The 10,853-nt window shown below is 34.6% G+C and overlaps 1 pseudogene; it reads left to right on the top strand.

Moving 5' to 3' along the window:
• The first annotated feature begins 260 nt into the window (after positions 1 to 260).
• Positions 261 to 10,010, top strand: LOC134385679 (heterogeneous nuclear ribonucleoprotein A1-like; annotated as a pseudogene).
• The last annotated feature ends 843 nt before the right edge of the window (positions 10,011 to 10,853 follow it).

Below are 10,853 nucleotides of genomic sequence, written 5' to 3'. Positions count from 1 at the left end.
TTTTGGAAGAGAAATGTCAGAAACTACCCACAGCTTAGAAAGCATCTACTGAAGAAGCTGCCTTCCCACCTTTCAGAATTAATCTCGATACCTTTGCTCCAGGATGTCATCGAAATATAATGATACTCCCACACACACGTACTTTTTTTTTTTTTTTTTTCCAGCTTTAGGTCTTATAACATTTGCAGTTTGCTGTCTTAAAAACATACCTGGAATATATCCCAGTGTATTGATTACCACTCACATTTAAAATGAAAAGTATGACTGACTTGGAAGATAATAAACCAAGTTGTGGCAGTGTTTTCTACCGCTTTTTCTGTAAGTAGCACAACAACTATCTACACATTTTCAGGATAAAAGGAGATTGAGCGAGCCCTTTAGTAAAGTGATGATAAGCTTTCTGCCAACACACATAGGAGTGTAACAGTGACTTAGAGGTGTTCTGGGCCATAAACTACCCATTCTTTAAGAAGCATAAATGGAGAGAGTCAGAGTCCTCCTGCATCACCTCCAGTCTGATATTCACGTATTTATCTATTGATTCAAAAAGTTAGTCACTCAAAAGAAATATATATATTTGTAGATATATACATATATTCATTCAGCATTTACTTCTTAACAAAAGGCTAGGGAATGTGCCTTCTAAGAATTTACATTGTAATTGGTGGAAACAGACTCCAAATAAAGAAAAAAATAAGGTAATTTAAGAACATGAAAAAAAAAAAGTTAGTAATAAAGAAAAATGGGGCAGTAGGCTAGAGAGTGGCTTGAGGAAGTTTTACTGGTTACTTTAGAACAACAGCTCTGAATGGCTTCTCTTAGGATGTCACATTTTAAACTGAGATGTGAGTAATGAACACTCAAGCCATGAAGATATGGGAAGAAGAGCATTACAGGCTTAAAGGAAATATGGTACAAGTTTCCAAAGAGAGTAGTGGCTTGAAGTTTAAAAAAAAAAAAAAGAAAGAAAGAAGAATGTTGTTGGGACTGAAGAAAACATGAAGAGCTTAATAGGAAGGCATGGGAATATCACATGGGCTCAAGTTGACTGTGAAAGTGGTTTGGATTGCTTTCTAATTGTGACTGGTGGCCAGGAGATCATTTTCATCAAGGCAGTGATATTATGTGATAAATAATTTAAGATGAGTTTTGTACACACATGTCCACACAACACAGATACACACACATTTGTATCGTGTAGGTAAATTTTGCCCTTCACAAGCATCTCTCTCATGTCTCTTCTTTGCTGACATTGTGATAGTAGGGCAGGGTGACACACACGTGCACATACTACTCCAAGATCCTATGTCCTATGAAAAAGGTTATCATAGTGTCTGGGCACAGAGACAGGACACCATGTTTTTAGTAGGGTTGGAGAAAGACGTCCAAATAAATCAATGTGAGAACTAAATTTTAAAAGCTTTAGTGAGATAAGGGAAAGGAGATAATTTCAGCCTAAACAAGCAAGAGGAAAAAAAAAAAGCACTGAAGTATGGGATTCTTGTCACAGGGACATTGATTTTAATGATTTGTAATTATCTGACACTTAATTGTTTCTTGCATTACAGTAGGTACTTCCAGAAGCCTGTGATCAATCCTTTTATCTCTTTATCAGGATGCTTGACCCACTTTAACCATTGTTTTGATAATTGGGAGGATATAGAACTATATTTATTTACTTTCTATAAATATTTAACATGTTTGGAAAAAAAACTGCACAGTGAGCTGAATAATTAATTCTTAGAACATGGTATTAATAATGTATCAAATTTAATCTACAATTTAATATTTCTTAAATTCCTATGCTGTCATGTAAATATTAGAAATCTGTGTCAATACATATAAGTTATTCTTAATAGTCCTATATATTGCAACTCTTGCTTCAATTCCTTCACTGTGTTATAAGGGTAGTTACTAAATAATTACTATGTGAGTCATAGAAGTATAGTTGTATTGCCATCAATAATATTGATTAGGCTTTTACTAAATTTTTCTTTAGTTGAATCAACTTTATACATAAATTTTTAACTTCTTAATTTTGTCAAAAACATAAATATAAGCAAGATGTCGTTAAAATTCATTGATATCTTTAAGGTTTTAAACAATGCAGCCATATTTCCTCTAAGAAAATACTTAAAAATATGACTTTTCAAGTATCTAGTGGACTTATATTTTTTTTGTTTGTTTAAAACAAATATAAAAAGCCTTCATGTATTCTACAGAAAGAATAGAGGATGGTTCTCTAATTCACAAATATTTAAGTGTACATTAACAAAAATCTACCATTTATTGGACAAATGTGCTGTTCAGTAAATACTTCAATTTTTTAATAAAATCAAATTTTACATCAACAGTGATAGGAAGCTATTATTATGTTGTTTACTGTTGAAGAAAATGAGGATTCGTGAGGCTTACCCAACTCATCTCAGTTTGTAAATGTGGGGTAGGGCTGATCTGAACTCAAATCAATTCACTCATGTAGCTCTTCTCACTTTCAACCATGGGTACTTTCAAAGTATGCTTGAGGATTCAGGAATACATCATGTATTTTGTTCGTTTATTTATTCATTTTTTTGTGCAGTTTATTCCAGGAAGAATAAAAGCAAATAAAACTGTGAAAGGAGAAAAATAATTCATACATAGTTTTTTTGTTATTTTATTTTTTGATTTCCTGCATTGTTTCCTTCCTCCTTGCCTTCTTTTCTACTGTCCTGTTTCTCCATCACATAAGTCTTTCTCCTTTGGTTCATATCCTTCTATAAGTATAGTATTTTGTTAATATATCTTATCACCTCAAGAGAAAAGTGTGTAATATATGCTTATAGAATAGTAAACTTAATATGACTCCTAAGTCTATCATTCTCTACAAATGTTTTGGTGATTTTTAAGCTTTTAAGCAAAATCTCTGTGTGAATAGTATATTTTCAAGTATGCAGATACCACACATAAAATGATATAATTCATATGTTTTTCTCTTAAAAGCTATGGAAATAAGCCAGAAGCAAAGTACTTATAATTGTTCACACTGCAGAGAAAAAGCTACATAGTTTACATAGCCACAGAGCATCTGTTATCTGAATATGAACCAAAAACATTTTTAAAAAATATTCTGGGTATATTAGTTGAATTATGAGTCCCCCTAAAAAGAAATGTCTATAGACAACAATTGCAAGAAACTGTGTAAAAGTAGACAGTAAAATACTTATTCAACTTTAAAAAAATACAATGCAATTTCTCCTCTACAATTAGAAGATAGTCAAGTACCAAGTATTTGGGTGGAAGGAATAAAGAAGGGAAAAAATTAGGTAGAGGAAAGTCTTGGTAGTCAGTTTTCCAGGAAACAATGCCCTTTTCCAGTGTCTACAAATGTGCAGAATATAATCATCTTTGCCTGGTTTTCAAAGAGAACAATTTACTTCATTTAACTATTTTTAATTGAAAAACGAATGAAATTCAGAACATCTGTGATAAATTACAAACGTGTCTAAAATATTTCACAGCATCTTTCTTCAAGAGGTGGAATCTATTCCTCAATGCCCTGAATCTGGGACTGTCTTGTGACTTGGTTTGACCAAGAGACTCTAATAGAAGTAATGTGTGGATCTTCTAAGTTTCTGATTCAAGGACTATTGAAGCTTCTTTTCTCACATGCAAACTAGCAAAAGGTAGCTTGTTGGATAATGAGACACATGTGGCCCAGTTGCTTGTGACCCCAACTTACAACCAGAGCAACCCCCCAAAGCAGAGCTAGCTATACGAGGGATGAGCTATATGCAGGACCAGTTACATGAGTGAGTCCAATTGAAACTGGCGGAAGAACCACCCAGCCACGTGCAGCCCACATAGTCATTCCATAAACACTGAGCTAAATAAATGGTTGTATTTTGTTTCTTTAAGTTTCTGTGTGGTTCTTTTATACACAACGAAACAATGGATGCAATACCAATAAACAGGGATTGTACATAATTATTTCAATAAGGTTTTCTTAACAAATTAAATAGTAAGTGATATCCAGATATGAATTACACTACTTAAATCCTCTTCCTAAAGAGGATTTCTTCACTTTTCTGGAATTCTACAGTCCCAGAGTTGTGGTTGCTTATCATTGGGAATGGATGAGAGCAGGTTAGTATGCCAGCTGAGTCTGCCTCTATCGGCCAAGTCTGATGAATCATCTGAAGGTGGGAATGTGCACTATTCCTATTTATTATCTTCTCTAGGAAAGAAAATTTGGACCTGTGGTGACATCCAATCACAATTCTCAGACATAATTTGGGTCAATGAAAGACACACAACTGTCATCTTTTAAATAGACATAAAATGTATGCAAGCACGGCTTATAACAAACAAGGACCTTCACTAGGGAATTTTAGTTTCGAAGAAAGAGCAGATTCATTTCTCTAATGTTGTGGCTAATAAACTAGATGTGATTGTTACCTCCTGCCTTTACTAGGTCTAGTGGTTGGGAAGGGGAAGGTATCAACCTCCAGGCTTGGGGAGTGGGTAAAGGAAAAAGTTCTTGTGACCGGGTACTTTAATGTCTGTAGAAAAGACGGCACTAGTCACTGCTTGGTACTACTCCTGAGGGGAGTAGGCTAACTTTGTTACTTTAGACAAAGCCAGCAACTTCACTGTGGACTTCCAGGAAGTGAAGAGGCCCTTACTCTGGTAAGAAAGCATGCCCTATTTCCACAGTCTTTCCAAGAAAGAGGTCTTCAGGACATATATTTTTAATTGGCTATCTGAGTTACTCAGAGATCTTTTACAAGCAGCATTTCTCAATGTGCAGCTTTTCTTTCATGGGATATTTGCTAATATTGTTAAAGATTTTTGATTTTCATACCAGGGAGGTGATGCTATTGGTATGTAGCTGGAGATGCTGCAAACATCCTAAAATATACAGGTCAGCCTACACACACATACACACACACAGAGCAGTCCAAAATGTAAATAGTGACATGGTTGAAAAACCCTGCCAAACCTCCATAGGTTGGAACACTCCAGTACTTTTTACTTATCCAAGCTTTTCAAACAGTCTCATTAAAGCTCAATGAGGGGGGAGCCCCACCAGGGTCTTGAGGTATGGAGCCAGGGGAAGCCAAACCCAGCCACAACTGGGCATGCTGCTGCCACTAGGTAAAGAGCACACCAAAAACATCATTTCCATGTGGGTAGCCCACCATAGGCACCACAATTGCCACAGCTGCTGCAAAAGTGGCTAGTTATTATAGCAGTAATCACAGTCACCATGTAGATGGCACTCCAGACATTTGGTTGCATTGACACAAGGAGAGTCACTGGCAGAATTTTAAAAAATTAAAAAAAGAAGTCCTCTCTCTCCACAATGCACACTCCAGAGTAACAGAAGAAGCATCTGCTGTATAATAAGAGCAGGAACCAGAATGCAACTCTCTCAGTACTGCACAGATCATCTAAGCAACAAATCAACAGAGAAACAGTTCACCTATCAGAAGGAGAGAATAAATCTATGGTTATTAGAGGGGTAAAGGGGAGGGGAATGGGAAGAGAATGGATAAGGGGCATGAAGAATAAGCATGATTTGTAATCATATTGATTCAGTCATCACATATTGTACACAATTACTGATAGTCAACTCTGTACCCCATAAACATGTGTAAACAATTTTGCTTCAATTAAAAGGGAAATTTAAAAATAAACAGATTAAAATATGACTTTAAGTCAATCATCATAAGAAGAGACAGAGAAGATCACTATATGATTATAAAGAGGGTTTAATTTATCTAGAGGATATTACAATTGTAAATATATATGTACCCACATTAGGGCAACAAAATAAATAAAGCAAATATTAATAGATCTGAAGGGATGTATAGAGTGTAATACAGCAGTAGTAGGGTACTTCAAAGTCTCACTTTCAATGGACAAATCATCCAGAAAGAAAGTCAATAAGGAGATATTGCATGTGAACTATACTTTAGATCAAATGGACCTAACAGACATATACAGAGCATTCCTTTTAATAACAACAGAATACACATTCTTCTCTAGTGCACAAGAAGCATTCTCCAGTCAAGATCATATGTCAGGCCTCAAAACAAATCTTAACAAATTTAAGAAGCTGAAATCATACCAAGTATCTTTTCCAAACATAATGATATGAAACTAGAAATCTGTAACAGGAGAAATTTTGGAAAACTCACAAATATGTGGAAATTAAACAATGAGCTCCTGAGCAACCAATAGTTCAGAGAAGAAATTAGAGAGAAATTAAAAATATCTTGAAACAAAAATGGGCACACAACATACCAAAATGTATGGGATGCAGCAAAAGCAGTTTTAAGAGAGATGCTTACAGCAATAAACTCCTACATCAAAAAGAAGAAATATCAAAAATAAGTAATCTAGCCTTACGCATCAAGGAACAAGAAAAAGAAAAGAATCCCCCCCAAAAAAAACACTAAAACTAAACCCAAAGTTAGTAGAATGAAGGAAATAATATATATCAGAACAGAAATAAATGAAATAAAGACTAGCAAAATCAATAGAAAAGATCAACAAAACTAAGAGTTGGTTTATTTTGAAAATATAAACAAAATTGACAGACTTTTAGCTATACTAATGAAAGAAAAAAGAGAGAAGTCACAAATAAGTGAAATCAGAAATTAAAGAGGAAACATTAAAACTGATGCCACAGAAATATGAAGGATCATAATAGACTACTATAAACAATTACATAGCAACAAATTGGATAACTTAGGAAAAAATAGATAAATTACTAGATGCATAGAATCTACCAAGACTGAAACATGAAGAGATGGAAAATCTGACCACATCAATGATAATAAGGACATTAAATGAGGAATAAAAGAGAAATCTTCTATCAAAAATAAATCTAGGACATAATGGCTTTACTGGTGAATTCCACCAAGCATTTAAAGAAAAATTAATAGCAATCCTTCTCAAACTCTTCTAAAAAAAATCAAAGAGGAGGGAGAATTTTCAAACTCATTTCAGGAGGCCAGCATTACCTTAATATCAAAGCAAGATGAGGACACTACAAGACAGGAAAACTACAGGCTGATATTTCTGATTAAAATAGATGTAAAAATCCCCCCCCAAATATTAGCAAACCAAAAATCTGTAGCACATTACAAGGACGATTCACCACAATAAAGTAAGATGTATTCCTGGGAATCAAGGATGCTTCAACATATGTAAATCTATAAATATGATATATGACACTAATACAATCAAGAACAGGAATGAAACAAGGATGCCTAGTCTTTCCACTTCTTTTCAATATAGTACTGGAAGTCCTAGCCGAAGCAATTACGAAAAGAGAAAGGAATAAAAGGCATCCATATCAAAAAGAAAGAAGATACATTTTCCCTGTTTGCAAATAGCAGGATCATATATGTACAAAATTTTGAATATTCCATGAAAAAAAACTGTTATATCTAATAAATTTAGTAATGTTGCAGGATACAAAACCAACACACAAAAATCAGTAAAATTTTATATACTAACAATAAACTACTTGAAAAAGAAATCAAGAAAACAATCCCATTTACAATAGCTACAAAACAACAGCAACAAAAAATCGCTAAGGGTATGAAAGACCAGTGCACTAAAAAACTGTTAAAGATTGATGAAAGAAACTGAAGCAGAAGCAAATAAGTGAAAAGATACCTCATGTACGTGGACTGGAAGAATTAATATTGTTGAAATGGCTGTGCTACCTAAAGCTATGCACAGATTTAATGCAATCCTTATCAAAATTCCAATGATACTTTTCACAGATACAGAAAAAAAATCCTAAAATTTTTACAAAGCCACATATGATCTGGGATAACCAATGTAATCTTGAGCAAATAAAACAAAGCCAAAGGCATCACACAACCACACTTCAAATATACTATGAAGGTATAGCAAGAAAAACAGCATGGTACTGGCATAAAAACAAACACATAGACCAATAGAAGATAACAGAAAGGCCAGACATAAATCCGCACTTTTGCAGTCAATTAATTTTATACAAAGGTGCCAAGAACATACAATGGGGAGGAATAGTCTCTTCAATAAATTATTTGGTGAAACTTGATATCCACATTCAGAAGAATAAAATTATACCCTTGATTTACTCCATACTCAAAAATCAACTCAAAATGGATCAAAGATTTAAATGTAAGACTCGAAATTGTAAAACTACTAGAAGAAAATATAGGGGATAAACTTCACGCATTGGTCTAGACAATGATTTTTTTTTTAACGAACCCCTAAAAACACAGGCAACAAAAATAAGAACAAACAAATGTATTTATATCAAATTAAAAATCTTTTGCACAGCAATGGATGCAACTAACAAAGTGAAGAGACAACCTACAGAATGATAGAGAATACTTGTAAACCATACCTCTAATAAGGGGTTAATATACAAAATAATTGAGGAGCTGAAATACCCTCAATATCAAGAAAAGAAATAACCCAATTAAAAACTATTCAAAGATCCCAAATAGGCCTTCTCATAAGAAGGAATACAAATGACCATTAGGTATATGAAAAAATCCTCAACATTACTATTCATCTGAAAAATGCAAATTAGAACTACAGGGAGATATCATCTCACACATATTGGAATGGCTATTATCAAAAGATAAGTGTTGGCAATGACTTGGAGAAAAGAAGCCCTTGTATACTATTGGTCAACATGTAAACTAGTACAGCCATTATGAAAAACAATATGGAGATTTGTGAAAAAAAATTAAAATAGTGCTATCATATTACCCAGCAACCTCACTACTGCATATATATTCAAAGGAAATGAAATCTGTGTGATGAAGAGAGATCAGCACTGACAGGTTCATTTCAATCACATTATCCAAGATATGGAATCAATCTATGTGTCTATCAACAGATGAGCAAATAAAGAAAATGCAGTATATATACACAGCAGAATACTATTCAGCCTTTAAAGAAAAGAAAAGGTCCTGTCATTTGCGACAATATGGTTGAGGCTCATGTTAAGTGCAATAAGCCAGGCACGAGAAAACAAATACCACATGACCTCACATATATATGGAATTGTAAAAAGTTGACATTATAGAAACGGAGAGTAGAATGTTGATTACAAGAGGCAGGGTGTTGGGAGGCGGAGAACAGGAGGGGGTTTGGGAGATGTTTGCCAAAGGATACAAAGGTTCAGTTAGAAGGAATCATCTCAAGAGATCCACACATTTTAAAAATGTGTGGCATTCTTAAAAATTGCTGAGTGTGTGCAGCCATTAATGCAAGGCCACACAAGGTGGATGGAAGAGTTGTAGAACCAAAGAGGGGTGACTCAAGATAAGATTCTCAAAGACCGTGTGCCCACTTAACTGTGAAAAAGATCTTTGTTGGTGGCATTAAAGAAGACACTGAAGAATATCTCCTCACAGATTATTTTGAACAGTATGGGAAAACCGAAGTGATTGAAATTGTGACGGACTAAGGCAGTGGCAAGAAGAGGGGTTTTGCTCTTGCGACCTTTGACAACCATGATTCTGTTGGTAAGACTGTAATTGAGAAATACCATATTGTGAATGGCCACAACTGTCAAGTAAGGAAAGCCCTGTTGAAGCAAGAGATGGTTGGTGCCTCCTCCAGCCAAAGAGGTCAAAGTGGTTCTGGAAACTTTGGTGATGGTCATGGAGGTGGTTTTGGTGGGAATGAGAACTTTGGTCATGGAGGAAACGTCAGTGGTTGTGGTTGTTTTGGTGGCAGCCGTGGTGGTGGTGGATATAGTGGCAGTTGGGAAGGCTGTAATGAATTTGGTAATGATGGAAGCAATTTTGGAGGTGGCAGAAGTTACAATGATTTCGGCATTTACAACGATCAGTCTTCAAATTTTGGACCCATGAAGTACGGAAACTTTAGAGGCAGAAGCTCTGGCCCCTATGGTGGTGGAGGCCAACTTTGCCAAACCACCAAACCATGGTGGCTATTGCAGTTCCAGCAGTAACGGTAGCTATGTCAGTAGCAGAAGACTTTAATTAACTTCCAGAAAACAAATCTTAGCAGGAGTGGAGAGCCAGAAGTGACACACAAGCTACAAGTTACAATAGATTTGTGAACTCAGCTAAACACAGTGGTGACAGGGCCCACCTACTTCAATGAAGACACGTTTTAGGCAATACCCATGTGTGCGGGCAAAAACTCAAGGACTGTATTTGTGACTAATTGTATAAAAGGTTATTTTAGTTTCTGTTTGTGGAAAGTGTAAGGCATTCCAACAAAGGGTTTCAATGTATATATATTTTTTGCACCCATGCTGTTGGTTGCTAAATGTAATAATCTGATTATGATGCTGAATAAATGTGTCTTTAAAAAAAAATTGGTGAGAATAAATTTTGCATTTTCAGCAAAAAAAAAAAAAGTAGTATGTGAGGTACTGTATATGTTAATTAGCTCAACCTACCCATTCCACAACATATACATGTTTCAAAACAACGTTCTACAGAATAAATATAAAATATTTTTGTCACTTAAAATATAAATAAATAAATTTAACAACAACAAAAAAACAAGCTCAATCACAGTCCTAAAATGGAAAAAGAATTGTTTTGTCTAAATTTAAACTACTTTATTGTAGAAAAATCCTGCTATTCTATTCATAATTTACAATTTTGAAATGACTTAGGGAAGACTATTCAAAGGGAAACAATAAACCCACTTCCTCAAAGCAGGATACCATGAAACAATTTAATATGATAAATTTATTATTTACCTTGATAAACTCTCCCTTATAATACAATTTTAGTTTTACAAAGAAATGCACACTTTGTTAACAGTAGCCGAGCATCAGTGATTATGAATCCCATCTAACAATCAAGTTA

The sequence above is a fragment of the Cynocephalus volans genome, chromosome 9, assembly GCF_027409185.1.
Source record: "Cynocephalus volans isolate mCynVol1 chromosome 9, mCynVol1.pri, whole genome shotgun sequence".
NCBI lineage: Eukaryota > Metazoa > Chordata > Mammalia > Dermoptera > Cynocephalidae > Cynocephalus > Cynocephalus volans.
The sequence above is the reverse complement of the archived record's forward strand: the minus strand, read 5'-3'. Positions and strand labels throughout refer to the sequence as shown.